At 36.9% G+C, this 12,250-nt stretch overlaps 1 protein-coding gene across 1 annotated transcript in view; it reads left to right on the top strand.

Annotated features, from left to right (window-relative positions):
- Window positions 1–12,250, top strand: part of LARGE1 (LARGE xylosyl- and glucuronyltransferase 1) — a 286,606-nt gene that overhangs the window by 89,859 nt on the left and 184,497 nt on the right. The gene's annotated exons all lie outside the window — the stretch shown is intronic.

Below are 12,250 nucleotides of genomic sequence, written 5' to 3' on the forward strand. Positions count from 1 at the left end.
ATGAGGGCAGACAAGTGCAGATCAGTCATCATTGGTTTTATATGTACAAAGCTATTCTGACTTGCGTAGGGAATAGCTCCCAAAGAGCAGATTTGAACAAAGGGCCTTTCTTACCACATTCTCACTGCTGAGGAGGAGGTAATTGCTGGTATCAGTTGCTTGATTTTCCTCTTTTTTTTGAAAATTTTTGAAAAGTGGAACAAACAAAGATTTCCCCTCACTCATTGCTTCCCTTGTTTTCTGATGTTTAAATGTTGCTCTAGCCTATGCCCTGTAAGACTTTGCTTTCAGTTAAAATTAATGTCTCATTTCAGATCTGCCCTTAATATTATTTAGAAATGTTTTATAAGGTGTCCATATGTGTTCAAGACAATCTTTGCACAAATCTCTTTGTTTGTTTGTTTGTTTGTTTGAATTGGACTTGTTCTGTGTGTGAGGTCCCATATGTCTGGGCGACATGAGCTGTTGACTTTCATGTGGGGACCTAGCTAGGAGAGAGTGGAGGGCCTACAGAACAAGTCAGAGCCTGGAAGGGTGTGTCTAGCATGATTCTTTGGATAGTGAACTCTAGTAGGTAATGGTCAATGAGCTGCAGAGTTTCTCTTGCCATGTACTCCCATGGACCAGGGAGAGTGCAGGGGCATTTAGTTTGTGGAATGGGGGACTGTGTGTTGGGACATTGCTCTGTGGATGTAAATGTAGCAGAGGAGAAAGCATGAGACAAAGGCGAAAGGAGCATGTCTTACCTTGCATGAGGCTTGACATAGCTTTGATAAAGGAATGACCTCAGCTTGCCCAACATAATTCCCTGTCTTCTAACACATCTCTGCTCCTGTAGTTATGCTGCATTGCCCTCTGGTTTCATAGTCATGGTCCGTGAAATGTCCTTGAATGTCATCCAGTTTGGGAGCTGAGTGTAAGCGTGGAGATCAAAGGGGAAATAGTTGCAGCCCTGCTGTAAGATGTCTGCCTGCAGCCACGGAAGTCTGAGCATTTCATCTCAACTGTGCACTGATTAAGTCCTCAAAGGAAATGCCAATTACATCAGATAAGCACAGGACTAAGGCTGCTTTCAATACAAAACTGTGCACAGTCCATGCTGCTGGACTAAGAATTTAGCTAGGCTCAGTTCAAGAGCTCTCAGGAGTGTGAATGGGAGAGATTAAGAAATTTGTGTTAAACTCAAATTCCTTTTCAGAACATCTGAATGTGTTTAGAAGGACGAGCTGACTACAATCATGTCCATTCTATAGATGTCTCAAATTTAGCTTTCCTAAACACAACATGAACATATAGAGGCTGAACCAGATTGTACTGGGCAGACAGCAAAGTGCCCGAGAAGAGTTCAGTCTAGGACTTGTTGTGCCACATAAGCCTGTCCTCAAGCCTTGCCTTCACCTTGCAGTACAGCCTAGTCACTAATGAATAGGCCTAACATCAGATGATCTATTTTCAGTTGTGATGTTCTTCTACTAGAGAAGATAGGAAAATAGTTGGCTTGCTTCTTTCTGTTTAGGAGCTGTAGCCAAGTGCTGGGATCTGCTCACCTCCTTTTAGTGATTTGTATCAAGATGTTAGGTCTTTAAAAGTTGGTTATGTGAGATGTTTTAGGGGCTCCTAATCTAGTTTTATGAATACCTACATACCCGAAACCTCTGAGCACCAGAGGGTCTTTTATTGCTTTTGTTCTCCTTGGATGAAGACCGTTAGTTCTCGTGACTACCTCTATGCTTGTTGTGCCAGAAAGCTGAATGCAAAACATCAATTAATAACTATAGCATCTCTATGCAAAAAATCAGTTTGAATGTAGATACTTCTCTGTGGCTCTTGGTTGGCAGCCACAGTAGAAATATCTTTCTGTCCTCTTCTTTCTTCAAGTGGATATCCTAAAGTTTGTGTGTACATTGACTTGCAGCTATATAACTGGCACTTTTTATAACCCAACTTGGAATAACCAGTACTTTGCCTTTTAAATTCTCTGACAAACTTTTTTCTTGGCCTTAAAGGAGTTCAACAGTGATATTTCAGTTAGGTGAGGCTAGAAAGTGCTGGATTTCAACCTTATTTTTTTACTACTTTGTACTTTAAAAAAATGATGAAATATTTTGGTTAACAGTAGGTGTAACCCTGCTTGAGCAGGGAGGTTGGACTAGATAATCTGCGGGGGTCCCTTCCAACCTTCCTGATTCTATGATTATTTTGGAAAGCTTAAAAACATTTGGCTATTATTGTTATCTTAGCAAGAGTAAAGATGTTTCAACCTTTTAAAATTTGTTTAAACAATAGTTTACAGTCTGATAATTTTAAAAAGACATTGTTTTAAATGTCAAGCTTCTTTTATATAACCCTGACTGAGGAATTTGTTCTTTGTTTGAAAACAAAATTATATTCCAATTTAAATTAAAAATAAGAACATCTGAAGATTTTTCAGTGTACAGTACATAAATTTTTGGATTAGTTACATTCCAGGTACAAATATTAGCTTATGCAAATTTGCTTGGTTACTTAAAAGTCTTAAGGAATTTCCATTAAATTGGAAATATAAGGGGTGCTTGCTGTATCCTGGAAAATTAATGATCTAGCAGCCAGAACAGTACTGATTTTGTTTGATTTTTAAAAGCTGAGCAAATGCAGGCCTTACCATTTTGCTTTTGGAAGAAGATTATGCTGCCATATTGTAATGATTATTTTGTGTCTGCAGTTGATAATAGGGTACAGCTTTAAATTCCTGTGTGTGTAGAATCCTTTGTTTTTACAAAGAGCTCAATACAAATCTTGAAATTTGCTGGTAAGTGGTGTTTGGAGTGGCTTAAAGCTCTCAGCATGAATTAATCTTAAATGCAAGCTGGGGAGCAAAGACCATTGCCTATTAAGAATCCCTGCACTGGAAAAGAGAGTGTAAACAATATACAGTTAGTAACTGTTTCCTTTTTTTTTTTTTTTTTTTTTTTCCTTTTTTTTTTCCCCGGATGGGGGATGAGTTTGTCTTAGTTTATAGATTAAAACGAAAGGAGAGTTAAAATAGTTCTTTAACCAAATAACTTTTTTCCTAAATTTGAAGATACTATGTACAGAGAGTTAATTCTCTCATTCTGTTGTTATATCTGATTTCTTATTTTGTACATCATTATGGTTCACACAATTTACTTATGTTTTAACCTCTGTATGGGTGCTTGAATAAAAGATGTCCCACAAAAGCATTCTGCCTTGATTTGAAAGCAGCAGCAGAGTCCTCTGTCTCTTCCTGCACTATGTCTATTTCAATGATCACATATGGTGCTAAGGTTTTCTTTTCTGTTCATCTAGCTTCAGATTCCAGTCAGTGCTTTTTGTTATGGTTTCTCCTGCTAGATTAAAGAAATTATTAGTATGTATTTTCATAGACTTGACTGAATTATTCGGGGTGGAAGAAACCTCAGGAGCTCTCTCTCTGATCCAGTCTCCTACTCAAAGCAAGGTCTGCTGTGAGATCATACCAGGTTGCTCAGACTTTTTTCCAGTCTGGTCTTGAAAACCTGCAAGTATGGAAACTATCCAACCTCTCTGGACAACCTGCTTGACTGTACTCAAGGTGAAAAAGTTTTCCTTTTATTGAGTCTGAACATCTTTCTATTCATGATTTTTGTATCTCTGTATCTCTTTTCCCCACCCCATGCATGATTGTGAAGAGCCTGGCTCCGTGTTCTTGACAACTTACTCATAGTCACCAGGAGACTGCCATTAGGTCCCCCCCCAAAGCCATTTCTTCTCTAGGCTGAAAAAGCCCTGCTCCTTTAGCTGCTTCTCACAAGGCAAGTGCTCTAGAGTCCAGCTTGTTGTCACTCCAAGAAACTTGCTCCTGTGATCAAGTCTTTCATATATCAAGTGACCCAAAACTAGACACAATATTCTGGATGTGCCTAATGAGTAGTGAGTAAAGGTGAATACTCAATTCCTTCAACTTACTTCCAATGGTACTGTTGATACAGCCCAGGATGCTATTAACGTTCATCACTATCTGGGCACACTGCTGGCTCATATTTAACCTACTATCCAAATTCTAGACAATGTATGAACCATTAACCACTACCCTTTGAGCCCAACAATCTCACCAGTTTTTCACCTGTCTAGCAATCCTACTACCTAGAATGTAACATCTCAGCTTGGGTGCAAAGATGTTGTGGAAGACCATGTCAAAAGTTTTGGAAATTCAAGGGAGGTCACATCAACTTGTCTTTTCTTTTTCACAGACCTAATCATTTTATCACAGCAGACAGTCAGGTTTTTCAAGCATGATTTACCTGTGGTAAATCCATGCTTATTATTTTCTTGTTAGGGCTAGCTGTTTTTCTCTTTGAAGGTATTTATATACAGTAGTCAAGTCATCTCAGTATTTTTCAGTAAGCTAAACAGGCTGAGCTAGTTGAGTTGTCATAGCAAAGAATTTTGGGCTCTTTTCCTTGCATCCTTTTCCATTCTGTTTGTTCACTTGTTTTTTCAGGACACCAGAATTGTGTGTGTGTCTGTTCAGTACTGGTGTTTGCAGTGCTATGTGCTGTGGTAAAATTGTGTGTTTTCAATGTAATTAAAAATGCAATTACTCCTCCAGATATTTATATCCAAGGATTTCAATTATTCTTACACCACAGCATGGCACTGAGACCTCACTGAGAAACCATTTATAAGCTCTTTGTTAGTGGACCTGTAATATAAATATGCCCGAATATGATCAATTCCTATGTCCTACTTTTAATTAGTTTACAATTCTATAGGAGAGGATTTTGCTTCATTTTAGTTTTTGTATCTCTTGTCAGAAATTATACTGCAGCTTGCTACTTCATAGCTGTCACTCAGTCACTGCTGTTAAGACCCTCCCCTTGGAATATTCAATGGCGGTAGTATTACCCAAACTGTGGCTGTGACAGGCTGCTAAAAGCCTCATTTATCACATGTACATGTCTATTAAGGTTATGAACTAAAATACTAAAGAGGATTTTGAATACTATATAGCCTTTGAACATACCTGGTTATAGCTGTTGTTTTTAATAATGCACACAAGGGCAGAATGATTTCAGTTATCAGTTACTTTAAATGAGAAAGATAATTGTTCCAACATTCTTAAATTACATTCAGACAACAAGGTAATAGAATGGGAAGGGTGGAGTGTATTTAAAACAGGAGATAGGAAATAATGAAATAATACATAATAAATTGTCATTAGAAAAAAATAGCAGTTGCACTAACCAACAGTAGCTCCAGGAACAGCATCATTTTCGCAGCTATATGCAGCAGTTTCCTATCTCCTTTATCATGGAGGTAAAGGATATATATAAAGGATATATATAAATGGATGTTTGGGGTTGTAACATGCTCTCTAGAACACTGGTTCCTCAAAAAAGTGTCCACTGTGGCTTTGTGACCTCTGTGGATTTACAGCAACCTCTGTTTTGACAGGATGAAAATACAATTGAGTTACCGGTCTCTGCATGGTGGATCCACCTGAGATTGAAAGTCCTTGAGTGTCTGTGTAGTGCTTTTGTGTAGACCATGTATCGCAGGCAATGCAGAACTACTAATGTAACTTGTATATGAAAACTTAAGAAGAAGTTGTCTGAGCTCATGTAGAGAGTCCATGAGAGAGCACAAAGTTGAGTCTGTTTTGTATAAAATGCCAGGTTAGCATTTTAACAACAAAGCCTTCCTTCTTTCCTGGAACTTGCCTTTCTAGAGTGTCCTGTATTTACCCCAGTGTTAGGTGACTATCATTCCCTAATACTGGGTAGATTTTTAGTCCAAGTAATCTGTAGGGACATGTTTGGAGCCAGAATTGGGCAAACACTTTATGAAATACAATAAAATGAAATGAAAGAAGGCTGCAAATATTCATCTTAGTATTTAAATGGATTCACTTTGATGCTGTTCACACTCTTTTTGTGTATGCTTTCCATAAATATTCTAGTGAATATGTTAATTGGGAAGACTGTCTACAGAAACAATGAATATCCAATTTTAGTAATCATGGGAAGCTGATTTTGAAATTGGATTTGTGAATACTTGAATCAGAAAACTGATTCTGGGAGTTCAGTTTTATCCAGTGAAATGCGAGGTTTATCACATGATCCATGTGCATGATCAAAACTGCTTGTTTTTTTAGTGCTTGCAATACATTGCTCATAGCAAGAAGTAAACAAATAATTAATTGCTAGAATGTCCATCAGATACTTTCAAGTAATGAAAACATGAGAAAATAATTCTTTCACAGACAACATAATAAGAGAGGGGCAAATCTTAAATTGTCTTTTTCATTACAGTTTGCCTAGTTTGCTTGAATTTTGTTTGCTGTGTATTTCAACAGATATAAACAAGAAACCTTAATCCAGTGTCCATTTAAAAAAAGAACTGTAAACCTCTGTATTGATCTGATGTTTTTAATAAGGCTCTGAGAAGAGAAGTCCTGAAGGGATGCTTTTGCCCGTAATAAGGATGTTACTGTGAGGGATACATGAGCAGGTTTTCAGGAGGTATGTTTTAGTTATGATTGGCATCTAGTGAACTGCTTCACAAGAGCTGCAAGCACCAGGATAACCTGGAGCAAAAGATGATTTTATTCTTTTTTTCTTTTAAGATATGCTGAGAATTGTCATTTTAGAACCTTTTTACCTAAGCAACAATCAAGGTATCTTAAGTATGTCTGCAGTTTTTGCTCAGTGATTGTACAAGAGCAAAATTGGTCACCATAGTAAAGACCTCAGGCTTATGCCAAATTTTGTGACTCTATCCTGGAAAACATCTCTTTCTATGAAATTCTTGTACTTTGGGTACATAAAGTACTGAGGGAGTTTAGACGACATATACTTTTGACCAGAAGGTCCCTACTATGGAAGAAAAAAAAAAAAAAAATGACTCTGCTTCTCTATGATCTTTTCTTGCTTGCAAATCAGTATCCCCAGAATTAGATTTTCTTTTACAGGTGTGAAAGCTGTTGCCTGTCCATCACCTAAGAAAACAAAAGCAATAAGTGAATATGAAAAAAGAATGGGCCTGTCATCCCTATTATGTAAAGAAACTGTGCTTTTGAGCTGTGACTGGAAAATTCTAGTTGTTTCAGTGGCAAAACGATAATGGCCTTAGACTGAAAATGTGAGCCAAAATACAACAAGGCTATGCGAAGCTTTGGGGAGTCCTGGGCCATACGTCTTTTTCTTCTCAATTACTCTTTCAGTTAAACTTTATGGTTACGTGCCTGCAATGCAATTTTATCTTTAATTTTATTCTTAAGATCCACTGAACTGTTCAACACTCAAATGCTGGTGTCTGGACTGTTTCTTCCTTAGTTTGCCAGGAGTTCACACTCTTGAAACAATACATCATTTCAGGAAATTCTATCTCATTTTTTAAGTACCTGTTTATTTTTTCATACAAGTAAGCTGTAGGCTTACCTTCTTTCATTTCCATACACCTGTTGATTGGATGGATGGATTTGTTATCATTGTTTTAAATTCCTTTTTTTTTTTTTTTTTTTTTTTTTTTTTTTTTTTTTGCTTTCTGTTTATAGTCAACCCTTATTTTGTCATTTCTGGCAGAAACATAAAGATCAAAATGGAAAGAACTTCTTTGACCAGGAATAAACTGCAAGCCCTTTTATGAGAGTAGCTTGTTCTGAAGATAACCTGTGAGAATTGCCTAGGATTTGTTTCATTTCTTTCTTCCGCATTCTTTGAGCAAACTTTTAGGAAAAATACAGTCTATGAAGTTAAATCATCTGAAGATGAGGGAATTCCACCTCAAGAAGGAGAGCTATCCAGCTGCCAGATTGTGTCAGGACTGCATGGAACACTAGCAACAGGAGAGCTATATCCTGATTTCTCTTTTTCTATTTCAAACATAGGTACTGACTAAGTTTTTCTGACAAAAAATGTTTTTCTACAGAAAAACAATCAAGCAAGAAGAGTTCGATAGTCTTGTTTAAAACAAACAAACAAACAAAACCTCTAAACAGGTTTTGGTTTGGCTTTTCAAAACAAAATGCCCAATTTTATAAGTACATCAGATATGCTTTCAGTGTTGGAACTGATGTAGCCTGCCTTGCTGTTATTGATATCATGTAGCTGATTGATGTTGAAGTTGCTTTTCTCCACAATTAGGGCATTTATAAAATCTAGCTCCCATATTGTTCTCTCAGTATCTAAATAAATGTTGAACTCATGCTGCTGCATATTTATCAATGGGAAAATGTATAGCATCTTTCTTCTCTCTCTGCTTGGGTTCCTGACTTTTGTAGAAGCCTCATTACCTCTGACTGAAACCCTTCTACAAAATCATTTGAAATGAGCCAGTGAACTTTGAGTGTGAACGGGTAAACAGGCCAACAAGTGTGTAGCAAGAGGATGACAAAAATACCTGAAATATAAATGTTTTAAGAGGTTAAAATTAAAATTGAATGTTTTGATTCTGCTGAATATTTCTGTTAGAACAACTGACTTACGGTATTTGATTTCTGTGGAATTTTTATGCTTTTAAAATTTGTGTTCTTTTTCAGATCAGGGAAAGTTTAAAGTCAGAATCTTTCTCACAATCAGCAAATCGATCTGTAGTGTCTTCCAATAATTTAAAACCTTTTGTTTTGAATATTTAAGTATGCATAATAGAAGAAGGAAGAGGAGTCAAGTTAAATGATTGTTTATCAAGTTTATCAAATTTAAAAGAAACTCAAGGAACACATATCACTCTGTTAAACATTTAACACATTGACTCCAGATGTTGAGGATATCAAAAGCTTACAAAAAGGTGGCTAGGTTAAAAAAAATACTTAGATAAATTTATTAAAGAAAAACATTCTTATGGGCTTGAGAAATGAGATTTCGCCCTGTGGTTGTATCAGTACTACCTGATACTTGGTGGGAAAGGTCCGTGTTGTAACTTTTGTATCTGTATTATCTGATACTTGGTGAGAATTGTCCAGTGTTGTAACCTTTTGGTGTCTAGAACAATACTGCTGTGTTAAGCAGGATACAAATAAGTAACTAACAAGGTCTTGGAAAACTGTGAGAAAGAACAGCCATTGGTTACATATAGATTTTGTGGCTTCCAGCCACAGAATAACCGTGAGAAGCAGTCAACATGAAGGTGAGAAGTTGAAGAGTAATGAAATAGCGACCCCCAAAGTCAGCATGGCCCCCGAAATAAGTCTGCACGCATGCGCAGTATCATAGCCTGGTTGTGCAACCAGGGCGGAGTTGATCTAGACTCCCTGCACTTGCTGGCCCCAGGTGCCGGGACTCCCGCCTACCACAAATAATCATAAATACCGGAGTTTTTCCGAAGGAGAGGGAGGCTGCTACACAACAGAGGACCATGTTGCCTTCTCAGCGATGCCCAAAAAGATTGTGCCTGCCGACTCTCTCTCTCATCATGCAGACGATTGGGACAAGCATTGGAGTGGTCCTTCTCGAAATTACCATTGGGTCGGTCTGTTTGTAAGTATTTACTAATAAACTGCTTGCTACTGAAGAGTGTGAGTGTGAGTGTGTGTGTGTGTGTGTGTGTGTGTGTGTGTGTGTGTGTGTTTGCACTGGCTTGCCAAACTGGACATTTGGCCCCCGTAATCTAACTGGAACAGTGGTTTGGCATATCTCTGAGCTGCCTATCACTGGAATATCCTTACCATGCTGCGAAATATTTGTCCTGTATTCTTCTGTATCACCTTTACATTCTTCTGTAACTGTCTGCTGTTGTTCACTGTTGAAGACTAGAAACTAGGCTGAATAGGTCTTTTGTGCAATTATATATATTCATTCATATATTCTGCAGATAATGTCCTTGGATGATTTAGGGAAAGCAGCTGAGTATGGGGGTTATTATCCTAATATTGCATGAATAGGTTTTTGGTATGCTTACCTTAAAGAATACTGGTGTCTTCAATACATGTCTTTATTCCCTCTTTACCCTTTCAAATGCTTTTCAGTCATGACAGCTCTTGAATTGTTTAGTTGAGTAGTTTATTTCCCTTCCTTGAAGTTTTATCTCTCTTGTGTTACTTTGTCTTATGCAGTTCTTGTTTTGACACTTGAATTCCAGAGCGCTTTTTGTTTGTTTGTTTGTTTTTAATGTATCCAGATGTCTTTGGAGAATTGAGTGGAATGCACAACTAACTTAAGAAATGTGGGCTGACAGCAGTCATCTTGGTTCGCTCAACTCTATACAATAGGAGGAAAACTTGATGACCGGAAGAATGATGTTTTTAGCCTGAGATTTCTCTTTCAATTTAACAATGATCAAGCCATATGAGAGATCATGCTGTAGTTATTTTTTCTAACTTGTGGCATGACCGTCCCTCTGTGTCTGTGTCTGTGAAATATAACTCAAAGTGCATGATATAACCATCAGGTTTTAAATCTCCTTTTTTCTTTATAATTCTGTTCTCTTCACTTTTTAGATTGCTTAACATCAGAGTTTGCAGAGATCAGTGACTGGGGGCAGGGAGAGTGTACTCAAAGTAGCAAAGTTCGAATTACAAAAACAGTAACAGTCATCCCATTTTACTAAGCTAAGTCCACAGTCAGTAACAGAACATGCTTTTGTTTTGGTAAATTAGTATGGTTGTAGTACAGTCACATCTACTTGTGGTATCTGTAATTGAGCTAGCGTAGGGACTGTTGGTAGTTGAGATAGGCCAGTCTGAGAAGCTGAAAAATACTGATCAGCTTGTACTCTGTGTGAAGCCTGAGCCCTCATCCCCTCCCCACCCCCCCACCCCCCCCCGCAACTTAATTAAAACTGCTGTGTCTGTGGCTAATGGTGCTACGATAGCATCTTCATTTTGCTCTCTAGGGAGATCCTAAACGTAGGGATTGAAGTTGTTACGGTATAGTTTAATATCAAAGAATGTTACAGAGCATTCATATAATATATGTAAGATTATTTCTGAAGCTGAAAAAAAGCCATAGCTAATAATAGTCTTATATACTAGAAAAGACTTGAAGAAATTGCTGGAATTAAACGTGAAGGAGCTATCTGTTCATGATGTGATTAAACACAGTTAAAAAAAAACTTTAAAACTTTATTGTTCCTTTCCTACCACCATTTTCTTCTTCTCCTCCTAGTTTTCTTATTTTATCATTCATTTTTTCCTTCCCTAGTTGTCAGTACCTCTCTGCTAGAACAGTTGCAGTCTTCTAATTTTTGTTTCAAAATGGAATTGGCAGTCATATTTGTAGATTTTCCCAATAAAATTACACAGAAACCTTCCCAACATTTTCTTGGTTTGTGAAGATGTGGAAATTTTTAAGGTCACGGTAATTATCTCTAACATCTTTCAGAGTACAGACTATAGAGCTGATAAAATAATACTAACCAGTCATTCTGGTATCTGACCTGTGTCTTCAGGATGGGCCAGACTTCTAACCTTGATTTAAAACTGTTGGAAAGTTCTAGTACATCTCTGAATAAGTTATTCCAACATATTCAAAAAGTGTATGCTTTAATCTTTGTCCAGATTTGCCTGGCTTCAAAGTAAGGAATGAAAGATGTTCTGTACGCATGGAAAACAAATTTGACAGTCTCCATTTCATGTAGAATAAATGATTATGACTATTGGATATATTGCAGAACATTAAGTAGAATGTAATAAATATCACCTTGAGAATTATAGATGAGAGTGCTACAATTACCAAAATGTATAGCTGTTTCGAAAAACAGATAAATTTACAGGATAATTACCAATCTTACCAGAGCTAATAGAAATTACTTACCAGAAAATTTGTGAATGTTCAGTGATCAGCTGCCATCACAGGCCAGAAAAGCTATTCACCAAGCAGATTCTTCATTCTGGACTGCAGTTTGCCATTCCTTTTCATTGTGAAAAATAACCATTCAGAAAAGATCAACTCAAACACTGCTTCTGCTGCAAATTAGAAATTTTTATTAACTTTAGGAAACAAGATTTATTTAAGCACTAATGTGACAGCTAATTATTCAAGGAATTAAGAATTGTAAACTAATTGTTTTTAGCAACCTTGTAGTCTTGATTCTCCAAATAAAAGACAAAATTACTGTACAGTGTTTAGAAGTTACCTTTGTAGCATTAAGAAATGAAAGTTTTATCAGTTAATTTTTCACGAAGTTAAGGTTTTCAGTATTCTAGAAGCGTATTTAACTAGTACTACAACTTTAATATTTCACAATCAGTAAATTTCCTGTCTGTCACTGGTTATAATTCAACCTACTCACTTGATTTTGCTTGTTAACTTTAGCATGAGTAACGTTTTCAGAT

Source organism: Rhea pennata, chromosome 1 (genome assembly GCF_028389875.1).
Source record: "Rhea pennata isolate bPtePen1 chromosome 1, bPtePen1.pri, whole genome shotgun sequence".
Lineage (NCBI taxonomy): Eukaryota > Metazoa > Chordata > Aves > Rheiformes > Rheidae > Rhea > Rhea pennata.